The sequence below is a fragment of the Ovis aries genome, chromosome 2 (genome assembly GCF_016772045.2).
Source record: "Ovis aries strain OAR_USU_Benz2616 breed Rambouillet chromosome 2, ARS-UI_Ramb_v3.0, whole genome shotgun sequence".
Taxonomy (NCBI): domain Eukaryota; kingdom Metazoa; phylum Chordata; class Mammalia; order Artiodactyla; family Bovidae; genus Ovis; species Ovis aries.
In genome coordinates, this window is record NC_056055.1 from 37,326,578 (window position 1) to 37,348,390 (window position 21,813).

Genomic DNA, 21,813 nt, shown 5'->3' on the forward strand with positions numbered 1-21,813 from the left:
AGTAGGTGAAATGGTGCTCGCTTCGGCAGCACATATACTAAAATTGGAATGATACAGAAAAGATTAGCATGGCCCCTGCACAAGGATAACAAGCAAATTCGTGAAGCATTCCATATTTTTAAAGTCTACAAGCAATAAATGCTGGAGAGGGTGTGGCAAAAAGGGAACTCTCTTACACTGCTGGTGAGAATGCAAACTAGTATAGCCACTATGGAGAACAGTGTGGAGATTCCTTAAAAAACTGGAAATAGAACTGCCTGATGACCCAGCAATCCCACTGCTGGGCATACACACCGAGGAAACCAGAATTGAAAGAGACACATGTACCCCAATGTTCATCACAGCACTGTTTATAATAGCCAGGACATGGAAGCAACCTAGATGTCCATCAGCAGATGAATAGATAAGAAAGCTGTGGTACATACACACAATGGAGTACTACTCAGCCATTAAAAAAATACATCTGAATCAGTTCTAATGAGGTGGATGAAACTGGAGCCGATTATACAGAATGAAGTAAGTCAGAAAGAAAAACACCAATACAGTATACTAACGCATATATATGGAATTTAGAAAGATGGTAACAATAACGCTGCATGCGAGACAACAAAAGAGACACAGATGTATAGAACAGGCTTTTGGACTCTGTGGGAGAGGGAGAGGGTGGAATGAATTGGGAGATTGGCATTGAAACATGTATAATATAATATAAGAAACGAATCGCCAGTCTAGGTTCCATGCAGGATACAGGATGCTCGAGGCTGGTGCACTGGGATGACCCAGAGGGATGGTATGGGGAGGGAGGTGGCAGGGGGGTTCAGGAACATGTGTACACCCGTGGCAGATTCATGCTGATGTATGGCAAAACCAATGCAATAAAGTTTAAAAAAAAAAAAAGGAAAAAAATAAAGTAGGTGAAATGTGAAACATCAGAAAAGCCAGTGGGCAGGGACTTTCCTGGTGAAAAAATGGTTAAGAATTCACCTTGCAATCCAGGGAATACGGGTTTGATCTCTGTTCAGGGCCTAAGATCCCACATGTCAAAGAGCAACTAAGCCTCGAATTCTGAGATTGCAAGCTCTGGAACCCTCACACCACAACTAGAGAGTCCATGTACTGTAATGAAAGATCCCGAGTGCCACAACTAAGACCTGATGCAGCCTAATAAATATTTTTTAGAAAGAAAGAAAAAGCAGTGGGCAGATAAATCAGTAAAATATATTTAGTCCAACTCCCAACATAAAAGTAATAGATCTGGAACTGAAATCTGAGTTGACCTAAAATGGGAGAAATATGGAAAAGGAAGAAGTAGAACAAACTTGTCTTATTGTAGAGATCACATATGCAGCACACATAGATTTAACATATAAAAATTACATATAAAAATTTTAACAACCACCAACAGGAATAAAGGAGTAAGATAAGCAACTTTCAAGTAACTAAAGAAGTCAAATATAGAAAATTCATCAAAAGGAAGAATGAATTTGAAAAACAAGAGAAAAGGAAGGAAAACAGAAAATGTAGAATAAGAATGAAACTAAATATATTTTTAATCACAATTAACATGAAAAAATTTACTCCCTCTGTTCAAAGACCAATTTTCAGCCTGGGTTCCAAAGAGAAAAATTATAAAAGGTAAGCTTTTTAGAAAATGGGAACACACAGGCGAGGAACTGTTATGGAAAAGATAACTGTGTGTTTCAAGTCTAGGGAACAAAATCAACAAAGGCTCCTCATCCTTTGAAAATATCAACTAACATATTTTGCTTCAGATTACTGCATGCAGCAATTAAGATAACAAAATTATTAGCAACTGTCATAAGGTCTATACTTCTAAAGCTGAAGGTACATTCATGTCTATGTTGACTTGTGAGTACCTGAAAATCAAACAGAAAACCCTCTAAAAGGTAAAAGATTTTTTTTTTAAAGTTTAAGATATAATTTCAGCAGTCAGTTCAGTTCAGTCGCTCAGTCGTGTCCTACTCTTTTCGACCCCATGAATCGCAGCACTCCAGGCCTCCCTGTCCATCACCAACTCCTGGAGTTCACTCAGACTCGCATCCATCGAGTCAGTGATGCCATCCAGCCATCTCATCCTGTCGTCCCCTTCTTCTCCTGCCCCCAACCCCTCCCAGCATCAGAGTGTTTTCCAATGAGTCAACTCTTTGCATGAGGTGGCCAAAGTACTGGAGTTTCAGCTTTAGCATCATTCCTTCCAAAGAAATCCCAGGGCTGATCTCCTTCAGAATGGACTGGTTGGATCTCCTTGCAGTCCAAGGGACTCTCAAGAGTCTTCTCCAACACCACACTTCAAAAGCATCAATTCTTCGGCGCTCAGCTTTCTTCACAGTCCAACTCTCACATCCATCATGACCACTGGAAAAACCACAGCCTTGACTAGACGGACCTTAGTCGGCAAAGTAATGTCTCTGCTTTTGAATATGCTATCTAGGTTGCTCATAACTTTTCTGCCAAGGAGTAAGTGTCTTTTAATTTCATGGCTGCAGTCACCATCTGCAGTGATCTTGGAGCCCAAAAAAATAAAGTCTGACACTGTTTCCACTGTTTCCCCATCTCTTTCCCATGAAGTGATGGGACCAGATGTCATGATCTTCATTTTCTGAATGTTGAGCTTTAAGCCAACTTTTTCACTCTCCTCTTTTACTTTCATCAAGAGGCTTTTTAGTTCCTCTTCACTTTCTGCCATAAGGGTGGTGTCATCTGCATATCTGAGGTTATTGATATTTCTCCCGGCAATCTTGATTCCACCTTGTGTTTCTTCAGCATACATATGTATTAAATCTTTTGAAACTCCTCTCGAAAATAACCAAAGCTCTACCACCCTCCAAAGAGTGTAAAAGTATTCCATTAAGTTTCTCCTCTCATCATCACATAAATTTTTTAAAAGTCATAAAAAGAAAAATACTGGCATATTTTATTCTAGGGCAAAAAATAAAATCACAGCAGAAAAAAATGTCAACACAGTGAACTTTGTCTATTAGCAAAATATTAATATTACCTTTTCATATCCATGTTGAATAGAAATACAAATCCTACCAGGTTACTGGCCCAAGTTGCTTAAATATAGCATCCAGTGTCTAATCTGAAATTTCCAACTACAAAGTCAGAAATATGACATATTGGCTTGCTCTACTACAGAAATGGAAGCTTCTGTTAAAAGTATATTTAGGAAATTCCAAACATAAAAGATTTGCTTAATTTGCAGCATTTACGTAACACAGAACTATTTCTAAGGCAAATGTAAACATAAGTTGTAAAAATCCTCATTCCCTAATAGAATAATATTATGACTCTATCAACATGGTGTACAAATTATCCAACTATGTACAAGCTGGTTAATTTACCTATAATGCAATTACTGTATATTATTTTCACAAAAATGAGAAACATTGACAACTGTAAGCAAGTACAGTGGTCTGGAAAAATACCTATAGCACAATGAAACCATCAGTGCCTGGACCCATATTAAAAATCAGAATACCACTGATTTCAAATTTTAAACATGTCAATTCTTTTCTAAATAATAATTAAGAAAAACAGAAGAGAAAAAATAATTAAGACAAAAGTTGATTCTTTGCAAAGATCAATAAAATTGATAAAACCCCAGACCAGGCTATTTAGAAGAAAACAAAATGACTGATTGCAGGAATGGAAGACTTCTGAACATCACTATAGATCTTATAAAGACTAAAAGAGAATATAATACAGAAACAATTTTATGCCAAAAGTTTGGCATTTTAGGTAAAATGAATGAACCAATTTCACAAAAAACACAAATGACCAAAGCTCACCCAAAATGAAATAAATAGCCTCAATAGCCCTATACCTTTCAAATAAACTGAATTTGAAGTTAAAAATTTTATAAAGAAAACTCAGGGGCCAGCTGGTTTTACTGGTGAAATCAACTATTGAACACAAACTCTTTCAAAATATTAAAGAGGAAGGAATAATTTCCAAATCAGTTTATACAGCAAAAAATTATCTTGATACAAAAATAGCCAAGACATTATAAGAGAAAATTCTTAAAAATTTAGTAACTCAAATCCAACAACATATAAAAGTATACCATATAGAGACAAAGTTGAGTTTTTCCCAGGAATGCAAAATTGGTTGCATATATTGGCTGAATATAATTTAAAATAATTGGTTGAATATCTTTCTAAAAAATTAATCAGTGCACCGGCTTCCCTGGTAGCTCAGAGGTAAAGAATCTGCCTGCCAAAACAGGAGACAGGTTCAATCCCTGACCCGGGAAGATCCCACATGACACCAAGCAACTACCTGGTGTACCACTCCTCCTGAGCCCATGTGCCACAACTACAGAAGCCCACATGCCCTGGAGACTCTGCTCTGCAACAGGAGAAGCCACCGCAATGAGAAGCCCCTGCTCACCACAATTAGAGTAAAGCCTGAGCAGCAATGAAGACACAGCACAGCCAAAAATTATTAAATATAAATAAAACTAAAAAAACATTAATCAGGGAAATTCACCATACTGGCAAATTAAAAAAGAAAAGCCATACAATTATCTCAAGAGACACAGAGAGTTCATTTAACAAAATTCAACACCCATTCCTGAAAACCTGAGTAAACTAAGAATAGAAGGGGATTTCCTTAACTTTAATAGATGCCCTCAACGATAAAGGGCATCTATTTAAAAAAAAAAAAAAAAAAAAGCCTATAGTCTACATCATACCTAACGGAAAAGACTTTTCTCTTAAGTTCAGGAATAAGGCAAGGATGTCCACGTTCCATCACTTTTATTCAATCTTGTATTGGAGGTTCTAGCCAGCACAAAAAAAAAAGAAGAAAATAAACAAGAGGCATCCAGATTGGAAAAAAAACTATGAAACCTTATTCTGGACAGCAAGGTCTGTAGAAAGTCTAGTGGAATCTACAAAAGAATAATAGAACTAGTAAACTATACACAAGTTTAGCAAGATTGGAGAACATAAGATCATTACGTAATTATTACATTTTATACCCTAGCAATGAACAATGAGAAGCTGAAATGCTAAAAATCATCATGTACAGTTTCAGTTCAGTTGCTCAGTGGTGTCCGACTCTTTGTGACCCCATGGACCACAGCACACCAGGCCTCCCTGTCCATCACCAACTCCCAGAGCTTGCTCAAACTCATGTCCATTGAGGCAGTGATGCCATCCAACCATCTCATCCTCTGTCGTCCCTTTCTCTTCCCACCTTCAATCTTTCCCAGCATTAAGGTCCATTTCAAATGAGTCAGCTCTTCGCATCAGGGGGCCAAAGCATTGGAGCTTCAGCTTCAACATCAGTCCTTGCAGGACTGATATTCAGGACTGATTTCCTTTGGGATTTATGGGTTTGATCTCCTTGCAGGCCAAGGGACTCTCAAGAGTCTTCTTCAAAAGCATCAATATTTTGGCGCTCAGATTTCCTTATAGTTCAACTCTCATATCCATACATGACTACTGGAAAAACCATAGCCTCGACTAGACAGACCTTTGTTGCCAAAGTAATGTCTCTGCTTTTGAATATGCTGTCTAGGTTGGTCATAGTTTTTCTTCCAAGGAACAAGCGTCTTTTAAGTTTATGGCTGCAATCACCATCTTCAGTGATTCTGGAGCCCCAAAAAATAAAGTCAGCCACTGTTTTCACTGTCTCTCCATCTATTTGCCATGGAGTGATATAACCGGATGCAAAGATCTTAGTTTTCTGAATGTTGAGCTTTAAGCCAGCTTTTTCACTCTCCTCTTTCACTTTCACCAAGAGGCTCTTTAGTTCTTCTTCACTTTCTGCCATAAGGGTGGTGTCATCTGCATATCTGCATTATTGATATTTCTCCCGGTAAACTTGATTCCAGCTTATGCTTCATCCAGCCTGGCATTTCACATGATGTACTCTGCATATAAGTTAAATAAGCAGGGTGATAATATACAGCCTTGATGTACTTCTTCCCTGATTTGGAACCAGTCTGTTATTTCATGTCCAGTTCTAACTTGACCTGCATACAGATTTCTCAGGAGGCAAGTAAGGTGGTGGCCTGGTATTCCCATCTCTTCAAGAATTTCCCAGTTTGTTGTGTCTACACAGTCAAAGGCTTTGGTGTAATCAATAAAGCAGAAGTAGATGTTTTTCTGGAACGCTCTTACATTTTCGATGATCCAACAGATGTTGGCAATTTGATCTCTGGTTCCTCTGCCTTTTCTAAAACCAGCTTGAACATCTGGAAGTTCACGGTTCACATACTGCTGAAGACTAGCTTGGAGAATTTCGAGCATTACTTTGCTGGTGTGTGAGATGAGTGCAATTGGGCAGTAGTTTGAACATTCTTTGGCATTGCCCTTCTTTGGGATTGGAATGAAATTGACCTTTTCCAGTCCTGTGGCCACTGCTGAGTTTTCCAAATTTGCTGGCATATTGAGCACAGCACTTTAACAGCACTGTCTTTTAGATCTGAAATAACTCAACTGGAATTCCATAGCCTCCTCTAGCTTTGTTCGGAGTGATGCTTCCTAAAGCCCATTTGACTTCACATTCTAGGAGGTCTAGCTCTAGGTGAGTGATCATACCATCATGGTTATCTAGGTCATGCAGATCTTTTTTGTATAATTCTTCTGTGTATTCTTGCCACCTCTTGTTAATATCTCCTGCTTCTGTTAGGTCCATACTGTTTCTGTCCTTCATTGGGCCCGTCTTTGAATGAAATGTTCCCTTGGTATCTCTAATTTTCTTGAAGAGATCTCTAGTCTTTCCCATTCTATTGTTTTCCTCTATTTCCTTGCACTGATCACCGAGGAAGGCTTTCTTATCTCTCCTTGCTATTCTCTAGAACTTTGCATTCAAATGGGTGTATCTTTCCTTTTCTCCTTTGCCTTTAGCTTCTCTTCTTTTCTTAGCTATTTGTAAGGCCTCCTCAGACAACCATGTACAAGAACACTCAAAGTTATGAAATACTGTGGAATATATCTGACCAAAAAAATGTGTAAGACCTGAACACTGAAAACTATAAAGCACTGCTGAGAGAAACTTAAGACTATCTCAGTCTGTTCAAGTTCCTGTAACAAAATACTTTAGACTGGGTAGCTTAAAAAAACAGGAATGCATTTTTCACAGTTCTCAAAGCTTTGGAAGTTCAAGATCTAGCCAAAAGTAGATTCGGTGTCTGGTTACAGACTGCTTCCTGGTTCGTTGATAGCTGTTTTTTTGCTATAACCTTACATGGCCACGGAAGGGGGTAAGGGACCTCTTTTATAAGGGTACTAATCCCATTCCTGAGCGTTCCTCCTCATGACCTAATTATCTTCCAAAAACCCAATCTCCAAATATCATCACATTGAGGTTTAGGTTTTAACATACAAATATCGGCATACACAAATTTTCAACCTACAGCAAAGACCTAAATAAATGGAGAGACAGATATATCATGTTCACAGGTTCTAACTCAGTATCTTTAGGGCACTGACTCTCCCCAAATTGATCTGTAGATTCAACACAATGGCAAACAAAACACTAACATGATTTCTGTAGATAGTCTAACAAGCTAATGCTAAAATTCACAGAAAAATGTGAAAGGCCTGAACAGCCAAAACAACACTGGGAAACTTCCTGACTTCAGAATTATACAGCTACAGTTATCAAGATAGTATGGTGGCATACAGACAGATAAGTAGATCAAAAGAACAGAACAGAATCCAAAATCAGATCCTCATACACACAGATGAAATATTTTTAAGGTGTAAGAGCAATTCAATAGAGAAAGGGTAATCTTTTCAACGAACGGTGCTGGAACAAAGAGATATCTATATTGTTAAAAAAAAAAAAAAACAACCTTCCATTCATACCTCACACCACATATTAAAAAATTAACTGAAAATGGATCACAGACTTTGTAAAATCTGAAACCATACGTCTAGAAGAGAACATAGAAAATCTTTCCAACCTGTGATTAGGTAACATCTTCGATATACCACCACAGCATGAATCATAAGTGAAAAAATACACCATTAAAATTGAAAACTTCTCAAAAGACACTGCTAAGAGAATAACTCTCAAATGCATGAAATATAATTTTAAATGTTTATCAGCACAGAAAACTCAACAGTGGCCACAGGACTAGAAAAGGTCAGTTTTCATTCCAATCCCAAAGAAAGGCAATGCCAAAGAACGCTCAAACTACTGCACAATTGCACTCATCTCACACGCTGGTAAAATAATGCTCAAAATTCTCCAAGCCAGGCTTCAGCAATATATGAACTGTGAACAACCAGATGTTCAAGCTGGTTTTAGAAAAGGCAGAGAAACCAGAGATCAAATTGCCAACATCCGCTGGATCATGGAAAAGGCAAGAGAGTTCCAGAAAAACATCTATTTCTGCTTTATTGACTATGCCAAAGCCTTTGACTGTATGGATCACAATGAACTGTGGAAAATTCTGAAAGAGATGGGAATACCAGACCACTTGACCTGCCTCTTGAGAAATCTGTATGCAGGTCAGGAAGCAACAGTTAGAACTGGACATGGAACAACAGACTGGTTCCAAATAGAAAAAGGAATACATCAAGGCTATATATTGTCACCCTGCTTATTTAATTTATATGCAGAGTACATCATGAGAAACACTGGGCTGGAAGAAACACAAGCTGGAATCAAGATTACTGGGAGAAATATCAATAACCTCAGATATGAAGTTGACACCACCCTTGCAGCAGAAAGTGAAGAAGAACAAAAGAGCCTCTAGATGAAAGTGAAAGAGGAGAATGAAAAAGCTGGCTTAAAGCTCAACATTCAGAAAACTAAGATCATGGTATCTGGTCCCGTCACTTCACAGCAAATAGATGGAGAAACCGTGGAAACAGTGGCTGATTTTATTTTGGGGGGGCTCCAAAATCACTGCAGATGGTGATTGCAGCCATGAAATTAAAAGACGCTTACTCCTTGGAAAGAAAGTAATGACCAACCTAGACAGCATATTAAAAAGCAGAGACATTACTTTGCCAACAAAGGTCCGTCTTGTCAAGGCTGTGGTTTTTCCAGTAGTTATGTGTGGATGTGAGAGTTGGGCATCCAAAGAAAACAGCGCAGAAGAATTGATGCTTTTGAAGTGTGGTGTTGGAGAAGACTCTTGAGAGTCCCTTGGACTGCAAGGAGATCCAACCAGTTCATTTTAAAGGAGATCAGTCCTGGGTGTTCTTTGGATGGAATGATGCTAAAGCTGAAACTCCAGTACTTTGGCCACCTCATGCAAAGAGTTGACTCATTGGAAAAGACTCTGATGCTGGGAGGGGTTGGGGGCAGGAGGAGAAGGGGCGACAGAGGATGAGATGGCTGGATGGCATCACCTACTCGATGGCCAGTTGGGGATGGACAGGGAGACCTGGCGTGTTGCGATTCACGGAGTCGCAAAGAGTCAGACACAACTGAGCAATTGAACTGATGGTAGGTCAATTTTTAATTTTGGGGGGAATCTCTACACTGTTTTCCACAGTGGCTGCAATAATTTATAGTCCTACCAACAGTGCATGAGGGCTCCATTTTCTCCACATAGTTGCCAACACTTGTTATTTGTTGACTTTTTTGAACAGCCATTCTGAGAGGTGTGAGGTAACATTTCACTTTGGTTTTGATTTGCATTTCCCTGATGATTAGTAATGTTGAGCATCTTTTCATGTGCCTGATGGCTATCTGTATGTCTGCACTGAGAAATGGTTGCTTTCAGATATGGATAAAGAACTTATAAGATAAACCTGGGCCATTTGTTGTACATGAAAATAAGAAAATTTCCAAAGATTTACAGGTTATATCAAAAGGCTACCCATTTTTAAAAACTTGTGCATCAAAAATAATGACTTGTTTTAAACACACATTATAAAGCCACAAGTCTATGATGATATTCAAAGGTCCATAGAAAACTATCAGAAAAAAAACAAACCACAAATAACCTACTACTATTAAGAGACAGCTATTATACCAACTTTGAAACTGGTAATTAAAAGAAAAGATTAAGCATTCCTCATTCCTTTCCAGTAGGAACTACACTTCAGGGTAACCCTGCTGATGAGGGAAAGCTCTTCTTCATAGAAGAATGGCATCTCATAAACATAAATGTGAAAAAAAGTGTGATGATACAAGTTCATAACTTCTAATTATATAATTGATTCAAGTAAGTATCATCAATGGATGTTAAATTATTAGGTAAAGATCAACAGGGAGCTTTATAATAGAAGGATGGGGCTGACACCATCTGAACATAACTAGAATCACAAAAAGTGGGACAACCATTCATTACGTACCTCCTGATGGGATGTAAAAAAAAGGACACAGCACCACTTCTATGATGGCTGCTACCCCCAACCAAACAACAAAAACATGAATTAAATCAAGCTTCGAACCCTTTCTTTACAAGAATGAGAGGAGCAAGCAAAAAAGACAACACAAGAACGCACAGACAAATCCTAAATTTGGAATACCTTCAGGACAAATGGCCTGGTTTCTCCAATGAAAAGGTGATAATTACCATATCACAGAAGAAAGTTAACAGACCTGAAAACCAAATAAGTGATAAGTATGGACCTGACCTGAGTTGTGAATGGAACAAACTATCTGTAAAGTGACATTCTAAGACAATAAGAGAAATTTTCATATAGGATGGTTATTACATTATATTAAGGAATTACTAACAATTGTTAGATAATAGCATGATAATTATATTTTTTAAAGAACGTTAACTGTTTTATCAGTTAGAAACACATTATAATGTATTTATAGGGAAGTTCGAGATTTGCTTTAAAATATTTCAGGCACTTCCCAATCCCCAAAAAAGGGAGGAGAAAAGACTTGAAAAAGATCAAATGGTGATCTTTGTGCAAGCTGGGCAATGGGCACATGGGAGTTCATTACACTTTCTCCTTACTCTGGTACACTTTTAAATTCCCATAATACTGAAAAAATGAAAAGGAAGCCTAAGATATTTTTAAAGTGGTTTTATTGGACCTAGAACTGAACAAACCATTTTGTACAATAAAGAATTTGGTTAGCCTTTGTCTCTGGTTCTGGGAAGTGAAAGTGAAAGTCGCTCAGTAGTGTCCAACTCTCGACGACCCCGTGGACTGTATAGTCCATGGAATTCTCCAGGCCAGAACACTGGAGTGGGTAGCCTTTCCTTTCTCCAGGGTATCCTCCCAATGCAGGGATCGAACCCAAGTCTCCAGCATTGCAGGTGGATTCTTTACCAGCTGAACCACAAGGGAAGCCCCTTTTTCTTAGAGGTATCCTCTAAATCCTTGGAATTTCCCAAGTGATACAAAAATCTTTGTTTTTCTTGGTGGGCCCCTAGACCATACTTGGATGTTTATGTTAACAAGATGACTTAGGACAGAGGATGACCATACCAGAAAGACAAATCATGTGATTAGAAGGTAAGGATTTTAAGCCATGTAATATGTTCAACCTTGAGGGAGGGGAAGAAGAGGGCTGGAGATCAAATTCAACCTTGTGGCCAATGAATCATGCCTATGTAATAAGTCAATGAAATGAAATCTGGACACACACTCTGCTGAGCTTCCCTGGTTAACAATATTCTGTGGATCTGGTGACACAATGATGAGTCAAGAGGGTGACACATCCTGCTTCCACCAGGAGAGTATTTCCATGTTTCTGACCTTCCCAGGTTTCACCCTGTGGCATCTTCTGACTAGCTCTGATTTGTATACTTTTTGCTATAACAAGTCTGTAATCATAAATATAGCACTTTTCTGAGTTCTGTAAGGCATTGTAGCAAATTATCTAACCTGAGGGCTGTGTGGGAATCTCTAAATTTGTAGCCAGTTGTTTCAAGATGTTCTGGGAACCCTTGAGCTTGTGGCTGATATCTGGCCAGTCTTCTGAATGACTATGCCTTTAACCTGTGTGCATGTGTGTGTGCTTAGTCCCTCAGTCATGTCCGACTCTGCAACCCTCTGGACTGTAGCCTGCCAGGCTCCTCTGTCCATGGGACTTTCTGGCAAGAATACTAGAGCAGGTTGCCATTACCTCCACCAAGGGATCTTCCCAACCCAGGGATCAAACCCACATCTCCTGCATTAGCAGGGGGATTCTTTACCACTGTGCAACTGGGGAAGCCCATTAACCTAATTCTACGTAGTGTCAGAATTGCACTGTGAACTCATAAAAGACATTTAGGCGACAAGTGAGGAAATGTGAGTAAGTACTGACATAATACGATAATATGAAATTATTGTTGGGAGTTCCCTGGAGGTCCAGTGGTTGGGACTCAGCACTTTTACTGCCATGGCCCAGGTTCAATCCCTGGTCAGGGAACTAAGACCCCACAAGCTGTGTGGCCTGGCCAAAGAAAAAAAAAAGAAACATTGTTTACCATAGATGGTTGGGCATGGTTAACAGTAGTGTATTTATGAAGAAAAATGTCCTCTTTTTAAAAGTTATATAACATTCTAGTGTAAAATGACTATAATTTAACTCTAAAATATTTCTGAAAATAAATCAGACAGCAAAAATGTTGTTAAATCTTGTTAAAAGGAAACCCACAAGAAATTGTACACAATTAACTAAAATGAGTCAAAAGAGCACAGTAAGAAAACACAGGAATATGCAAACAGAATTCTAAAGTGAAGAGGTATGTTATTTGGCTTTCATTTTTTCCCCTCAATGGAAAAACTAGCTATATAATTACTTTTGTGAGTGTGTGTGTTAGTCATGTCTGACTTTTCGCAACCTCATGGGCTGTAGCCTGCCATGCTCCTCTGTTCTTGGGATTCTCCAGGCAAAAACTGGAGTGGGGAATCATTTCCTTCTCCAGGGAATCTTCCCGACCCTTTGTTACCCGCTTAAAGCTGGTTCCCAATCAACTTCTGTTGATTTAAAAAAATATCCCTGCCTGGTCACAACAAAAGGCAATTAATTTCTGACTTATCTGTCTCATTCATTCAACATCTGTTTAAGGTGTACCTACTATTACTGCCTGATACTTCTCTAAGTACTTTGCCCACAAAGTTTCATATAATCAAAGCTATGGTTCTTCCAGTAGTCATATACAGACGTGAGAGATGGAACAACTGATGCTGAAGCTGAAGCTCCAATACTTGGCCACCTGATAAAAAGAGCCGACTCACTGGAAAAGTCCCTGATGCTGGGAAAGATTGAGGGCAGGAAAAGAGGATGCCAGAGGATGAGGTGGCTGGATGGCATCACCGATGCAATGGACATGAACTTGGTCAAACTTAAGGAAATGGTGAAGGACAGGGAGGCCTGGTGTGCTACAGTCCATGAGGTCACAAAGAGTCAGATATGACTTAGCAACTGAACACACACACACACAAACACACACACTTCTTTAAGTGGCAGCTATAACAGGACAAAACATCTCATTGAAATTAATTCTAATGGGGGACGTTCTCTGGTGGTCCACGTTGGGAACCGCCTGCCAATGCAGGGGACGCGGGTTCAATCCCTGGTCTGGGAAAATTCCACATGCCATGATGCAACTAAGCCCATGTGCCACAACTACTGAAGCCCATGCTCTACAACAGGAGAAGTCACTGCAACAAAAAGCCCTCACACCACAATTAAGGAGCAGCGCCCACTAGCCACAACCAGAGAAAAGTCCAAGCACAACAACAAAGACCCAGCACAGCCAAAAATTAAACAAACAGATAGACTATTAAAAGAAAAATCCAAAAAGACAGACATTAAACATAAAAGAATAAATTAAACTTACTAAGAAGCACTGGATAAAATGTAGTATATTACCTTTAGAGAATAAGGATATTAGCTGACAGTGAAAAGGTATTATGCTTGTATTGAAGCACATGTTAGAAACTTTACATAATTTTCAAAACTATATGTTGAAGTCTTACTTAGTTTTGAAAATACCATCACATACATCATCTTATCAAACCTTACATTCTGTGAGATATAAACAAGTATTCCTATTCTCATTTCACAAACTAAAAAGTTCAAGTCTGAAAGAGATGGTTAGTTTTTAAAAAGGAAACCTGGAACTACAACTTTAGACCTTTAAACTCACTCTACAGTTCTGACCATTGCAATATAATCTCTCCAGGCAAAAGACACTAATTAAAAAGCATATAATAAATTAAAAATTTCATAAAAAGTCCCAAATCAACCTCACATTATAGTAAATTCAAAAGTTTACTATTCAAAGTATGATCCTTGGGCCATCAACATAACCTGAGAATTTCTTTAAAAATGCACAATCATAAACCTACCCAGAACTACTGAATCAGAATCTACTTTTTACCACAATCTCCAGGTGATCTACATGAACAATAAAATTTAACAAGGATTGAGAACAATTTAAGAGAACTTTTCACAATGATAAAAATGTTTTATATATCCACTATCTATGTGGCTATCATATTGGACCGATCAAGAACATTTCAAACTAGAATTCTGCCTAAATATAATTTTCTTACCCACTAAATAAAATAAGCCTGTTACCGTAACATGTACTCTTTCACTGAATTCTGTCAGCAATACATACAGACCAAAATCATCTTTTTTAAAAACACAACTCAAAATGTATAGCTTCCTAGAGACATTTGGAGTAAGACCTATATTATTATAGAGTATGTCATACATTATTACTGGCTGCATTATATAACCACATTTATAAGACTCATTTAATAATCTTCCAATAATTTTAATATGGGCTTTCAAAGAAGAAATGTTCCATTATCTTTAAATTCTGCTTATATAAAATGCTGAGATCTCTGAATAAGCCAGGTAAGTGAGTGAAATATTATTATAAAAACTACCTACTACAAGGATAAAGTTAGATTTCCTATTAAATTATAAGAACTAGGTGGAATTTCCTGTTTTAGAAAATGGATGGGACATTTGAATGAATGCATAACAATAAACAATCAATAAACAATTCAAGACCTTCAGTGATTTTGAAGTATTTCAGAACAAGTTGGTTTCCTATTGTTATTATCACTTGGAAATAGAATAACCTTTGACGGAATTCTTTGAGATTTCACTAGCTACCCCTAAAACCCACTCCACATGAAAGTGAAGTGAAAGTGAAAGTCACTCAGTCATGTCCCATTCTTTGCCACCCCATGGACTATATAGTCCATGGAATTCTCCAGGCCAGAATATTGGAGTGTTTAGTCTTTCCCTTTTCCAATGGATCTTCCCAAACCAGGAATCGAACAGGGGTCTCCTACATGGCAGGCGTATTCTTTACCAACTGAGCTATCAGGGAAGCTCTAAAATCCACTTCACATAATAATTTGTAACCCAACATTGGACTTTGAATTCCGCCCACAGAAAGGAATCATTTATCATACATGGAGTGGAATAAGGTATAATCTACCAGAAGGAGGAAAAAAGGAAGCTACTGCCCATATCCTTCCCCAATGAACCCTAAAAGGAAATGTTAACACTCCCAACTACAGGAAGGTACTAGGATTAGGAAGATCTCATTCTTACCAAATGAAGGAAGAAATGACAAAGAGGATATGAACTCTGCCTGGGACTAACACCATGATGATGAGATACAGCACAAAACAAGCAAAGCCAGTCTGACCTTGAGTTTCCGAAGGATTAATAAAGGTTAATAAAGGTTAGGGATAGGCCATCAAGCCTATCCCAACAAACAGTAAGAGACTGAGAATTAAAGGTAGCCAAAGATGGAATTTAGCATCACGATCTTTAAGTTTGTTTTTCTTATCTATTTACCCATCAAACCAGAGGGTAACTAAAAATTTTGTATTATACTTTTCTATAAACTATGAGGGACATTCTAAAGTATGGTATTTATGCAAGGACTCTCAAAAATCTAGGAAAATAGCTTTCACAAATATCAAAGGTGTACTGTATAACACTATACAGTATTTGCAGTATAATTAAAGCCTGGTGGATGTTTTATATTTCAACGTGATCTTTGCCAGGATCAGGACATCCAACTCCCTAGAAGAACAGTTCCTTCTTATGCAAAGAAAAAAAGTTTTTAAGCGGTTTTAATACACAAAAGAGAAATTCAAATCCCTCAAGATTTTAATAAAAATAACCTAACAGGTAAGAGTTTAATGTGGATAGGAGACACAGCCTAAAGAACTGGGCAGAGAGTTTAAAAAACAAAATAGAACAACTATATCCTCCATCACATATTTTCTACCTGATTTGCAAGTTTCATCATAACTTTTTTCTGGTCATGCGGCACGGCCTGCAAGATCTTAGTTTCCTGACAGGGACTGAATCTGAGCCCTCAGCAGTGAAAGCACAGAGTCGTAACCACTGGACCACCAGGGAATTTCCCATCATAAATCATAACTTTAAATAGTTTCTCCAGTACTAAGAAGAGTTATTTCATTCTTTTAAAAGTATCTGACGAAATTTAAATACCATAAACATATGATACTAATCCCACCTCCCCAAAAAATACCCCCCATATAAACAACTCATTAACTGTGAAAATGGACATTTTTTATTTAATCATGCAATTACATTCCACCTAATTATATAATACTATATTACTTGAAAATGAAGACAAAAATACTCTTCCAAAATGTTTCCGAATCAGCCCTTTGACAATTCACAATTATTCTTGATAAAACCCAACACTAGACAGACTAGACATCAAAAAATCTTTATGAACATATTTTAGTAGAAATCCTACTGCTCAGAATAAGTGACTCATTATGAATTGTTCACACAAGAAAAAACTCTCACTGTCAAACCACATGGTTAACATTTAGTAAAACATATGTGTTCACTAAGTTGCTTCAGTCGTGTACGACTCTTTGCGACCCTACGGACTGGACTGTAGCCTGACAGGCTCCTCTGTCCATGGGGATTCTTCAGGCAAGAATACTGGAGTGGGTTGCTATGCTCTACTCCAAGGGATCTCCCCAACCCAGGAACTAAACCCGACTCTCTTACATCTACTGCATTGGTAGGCAGGTTCTTTACCACAAGCGCCACCTAGGAATCCCAATAAAATGTATACGTCATTCACAAACCTGTTAAGTTTCCCAGCTTGGGGAAATATATATAACCTGTGTGTACAGTTCAGGTTGTGCTTTTAAAATCCTTTTAAAACCCTCTGGCCTGGAATTTCCCTTTTGGTCCAACAGTTAGTATACCAAGCTTCCACTGGATGAGGCATGGTTTCAATCCCTAATCAGAGAACTAATATCCTCCATGCCACACACACAGCCAAATAAATAAATATTTTTTAAATAAAAAATAATTTTTAAAAAACCCTCTGGTTCTTAAAACTCCAAATACAATACGAGCACAACTCCTGAGAAGCTGGCCTTTCTCATCAAGCAAATATTGGTATTAAATGTCAGATCAGATGCCATGTGATACATAAACTTTAGTACTTATTAAAATAACATGCCCAGCAGAAGAGGATTTCCTAAACATGATACAAAAAGCATAAAAGTCTGAAAAGTTCATTCAGTTCATTAAAATCATGAACTTTTCTCATCAAAAGACTATGAAGAGATGGTAAGACAAGTTAAAAACTGGGAGAGAATATTTGCAAACCATAAATTAACAAATAATTAGTATACAAAATACATAAAAATGTATTAAACTCTCAAAAATCAATCAGAAAAAAAGACGACTCAAAAATAGGCAGAGAACTTGAACATACATATCACAAAGATACAAATGGCTAATGAACATACAAAAAAGATGCTCAACTTCAGGAAATGCTAATAAAACACAGTAGATACTCTTTCAAACCCAAAAGAAAAAAATTTAAAAGTCTGACAATATCAAGTACTGGGGAGGAAGTGAAGCAACCAAAACACACACTGCTGGCTCTTGACTCAGTAAACCACAAGATTCACAAATACCATATACCAACTCAGTGAGTCAAACACTGGAAGTGTTTAGTAAGCATTAAGCAACTGACAATGACCAATCCAAAATTCTGAGAACACAAGTGGATTACTGCCAAATACAAATTTTGGCCCTTGATGAACCAGGTCTAACCTGACTCAGCAATTACAATTATAAAAACTTTTAGTCCTTTATCCAATTTACACAGTTCATTTTGTTAAGTACAAAATATTCAGGTATTTATTTCCTCCTAGAACTGATGACATCTTAAGTGACTTAAACTGTAATGAACTATTTGTCATTCCAGCTACGCTATTTCAATTAGAACAAGCAGTTTAAAATGACATTACTTTTAAAACTCATGCTTATAGTTTAAATTTACTTCATAGGGATTGGAGTGGCCCTGTGACCATGTAAAGAGGGGCAAAATGATGCAACCATGACAGAGTCAGTGAAGTTCACTGAAGTTGCTCAGTTGTGTCCAACTCTGCGATCCCATGAACTGTAGCCTACCAGGCTCCTCCATCCATGGAATTTTCCAGGCAAGAGTACTGGAGTGGATTGGCATTTCCTTCTCCAGGGGATCTTCCTGACCCAGGGATTGAACCCAGGTCTCCCACATTGCAGGCAGACGCTTTACTGTCTGAGCTAACAGACAGAGTAAGAGCACTGAAACTGGACGAATTTAGAGCAGTACCTTAGTTTAAGTTACTTAACTTTTCTGATCCTCAGTTTCCTCAATACCTAAAAAGCAAGCCTATCTTTGCCTATCCAAACAAATCATATGAATAAAAGTGAGATGATGTAAAGTGTTTAACGATGCCTAAGTTCATTAATATAGACCCAGTGTTAGCACCTATCCCTTTGTAAATCTAGCTCTTATCTAAAATTTTTAAAATCTGAAATGTTAACTCAATTCATAGGAAAATAATATTCTTACATTCAAATTATTTTCAAATACTACAAGACACTGTGTGCTAAGAAAAGCAACACCCTGATTACATCTTTCTCTAACTGAAAGGCTCTTTTCCTATTAGAAATTAGATTCTGGAAAAGAGGACAGATTTTCAGTTATCTTCATGACACAGAAGTAAGGATTCTCATGCTATGTGGGAAACTAAATCCAATTGATTTTAAGCTTCAATTCAAGGTTTTCTTGATTCTAAGAAGCTTATTTAATACTTAATGGTGGAGGTGGTTGTTTAGTCACTAAGCTGTGTCCGATCCTTTTGCAACCTCCTGGACTGCAGCTCTTTAGGTTCCTCTGTCCACGGGATTTCCCAGGCAAGAAAACTGCAGTGGGTTGCCATTTTCTTCTCCAGGGAATCTACCCCACCCAGGGATCAAACCCGAGCCTCCTGCACTGGCAATGGGCCACCAGGGAAGCCCTAATACTGACAGTACTGCACGCTAACCTTTGCATTTCTTGAGAAAGGCTATCTGAAGAAAATTACCTGTAATGATGACCAGATAGTAGCTTGTTTTTGGTTTGGGTTAGTCTGTGGAAAATATGGTTATGCTTAAAATAATCTACATATGGAAAAAAACCTCAAACCATTCAACAATATAATTAAATAACAGGAAAAATGTATAATACCGACAACTACACTCTACAGTAATGAAGATACATTTATAATGGTGAAAAAATTCAGAGAAATTTGAATTAAACTTCAGGAATCCTCATTTTAAATACCTTACCATAGTCGAGATATCAAAGAAAAGTAGCACAAGATAAAGTGATATTTGCCAACCTAAGAAATGGGAACAACTACTAATGAGAACTCATTACAGACGTAATACAATCATATCAGGATACTGCCTTCTTCAAAAGAAAAAGAAAAGCTTTCAGATATACAAAAAATGTCATGATGAAAAAAAAAGTATGTCACGATGAAATATTGAGTCAAATACTACACAACGGAAAAATTCAGGAAGTTCTTATATTTTCATAATTTTCTTCCATAGTCTTCATTTCCAAAAAAACATTGTTTCTTCCAATGAAGCTGTACAGTGATAGAGTCTAACTAGAGAAACATTAATTTTCCCATTTCCATAATTATAATGACTTATTAATGCAACACAAAGTAGGCAGTAATAAACACTGAATAAATAAGTCACAAAATGAATAGGATGGATTAGAAACAAAACTCTAATTTATAAAAACCTACTATAAAAACACACCAAAAAAATCCTACTTTATAAAGTCGGTTAATGTAGACAAAGGAATTATTTTAGACCTCGGACATTTTACATTCTTTGCTACAAAATAATACAGAAACTTTCAGTTTAACTTTCAGTTTGGGACACTTACAAGAACGAACTGGCTATCACTAAAGACTAAGTGCCGTTTTTCTTATCATCAAATCGGGAAAAATTCTAAAGAGAAAAATCCATCAAATCTACCCACTACCCACCATTCTAAAACACTAATAATTAGAACTGAGGAAAGAAGCCCTATTAAGTGGAGTTAGAACAAAAGCTACTTAACAGATAATTAAACTACCAAATCTGGTTTTGCAACACTCCATGGATCTAAAAACTCTGAAAATTTTATCTCACTTTAATATAAAATGTATTTTTATGGCCAGCCACACTTTAAACATGTGACGACAACACAAAGGTCAGAGATCACTATTAGAGATCAAATAAATGAACTATAACTTCATGTTTCACAAGAAAGATTAGGAACTGTTTCTGAAGTCCAGGTGGACTGGACAGATAAGTCTCTACCCGACAAACAAAAGCAGCAAGACTAACATACCTGGAGAAGACGAGGCAATGTCGAATATATCTCCAAAGATCACTCGCCCCGAGTCTGGTCTCCTCCCTTTCCCCCTAATCTCATCGCCTCAGAGAAAACTAAATCTGTATCTCAGGTCCGCAGCTCACTCTCAACTCCCCATCACTCACCTTTACTAAAACCTAGGTCCCTCTCTCTCCCCGACATCCTCAATTTCCCACCGAGCTCTCGTTCCAGACAGCTACGTACTGCGCCTATTTTCCAGCAGAACATTAGTCCCCTTAATCCGAACTCACTTATTTTTCCGCATCCCATCTGCCCACCGCCCCTTCAATGCTGGTCCCCTCACCCCGTCCCTTCTCCCAGAATCCTTCCCAAGTCACCCATCTCTGGCCCCTTGGCCCTCACACCCCCTGAGCTGCAGCTCCTTCCTTCCACTCCGTCTCCAGCTTCCTCCTTGTCCCTCCCCCATCCGTCTCCCGGTACCGGCTCCCACTCCCAACTCCGCCCCTCTCCTCCCTCCCCCAGCGAGAGGCCCCCTCACCTGAATGCTGCAGCCGCCGTGCCAGAAGCCGAAAGGTGCTGCCGCCGACCGGCCTCCCTGGCTCGGTCCCTGCTGAGCTCCTGTCGGCCCCTAGGAAGAGCGAACACTACCACCTCCAACTCTGCCCGCCCCGGGCCAGACCGTCACCGTAGTCACCCCCAGTACCACAGCCGCCATGTTGAAGTCCCACTTCCCTCCTCCTTCTCCTCACCGCTCCTCCCCTTTGGGCGTCTGACGTCGTGGCGTCGCGCCCCACCCCTCGAGCCAATGGGAGGAGTCATGGTGACGTAGCTAATTTCCCCCAGGAGCGAACATCTGCTGGTATCTGGAGGGTTGCAATTGGAACAAGTGAACCCGGCTGACTGGAGGGTTAGAGGAAAGCTGCTGGGGTCACCGACAGGGTAATGCGTAGGGGTTAGAAGAGCCTCCCAGGAGGAAGCCCGCGATCCCTGAATCTCAAAGAGAAGCACAAAGGCTTTCCAAGGGGACCTACTTAGAAATCAGAATGTCTGGCTTCAGATCCTGAGTCATGGACTTGATACAAAGTCCTACCCTTTCTGGGTCTCACTTTCCCAATTTATAAATTGTAAGGGATCAGGATCCTATAAGGCCTTTTCAGAACAGACCTCACCCATGTCCTCCTCCTGCCTTTTGTCTGTAGAAAAATTTAGTCAAGGAATAAATTTAATCG

General features: G+C 38.5%; 1 protein-coding gene and 1 non-coding gene across 13 annotated transcripts in view; one reads left to right on the plus strand and one right to left on the minus strand.

Moving 5' to 3' along the window:
• The window catches only part of UBAP1 (ubiquitin associated protein 1), a 67,021-nt gene extending 45,684 nt beyond the window's left edge, over positions 1–21,337 (minus strand). For 7 of the 12 annotated variants that reach the window (XM_015093072.4, XM_060410881.1, XM_004004135.6 and 4 more), the window contains exon 1: positions 21,123–21,337. The gene's annotated coding sequence lies outside the window, so the exon portion shown is untranslated. Of the gene's footprint in view, positions 1–20,599; positions 21,043–21,122 lie in introns of those variants that run through there. The other 5 variants (XM_012118181.5, XM_060410882.1, XM_012118171.5 and 2 more) reach the window with 1 other exon arrangement.
• LOC114113285 (U6 spliceosomal RNA) lies at positions 14–120 on the plus strand. Its single transcript, XR_003588348.1, has one exon. It is a non-coding gene; the product is annotated as a U6 spliceosomal RNA (small nuclear RNA).
• Positions 21,338–21,813: the final 476 nt, after the last annotated feature.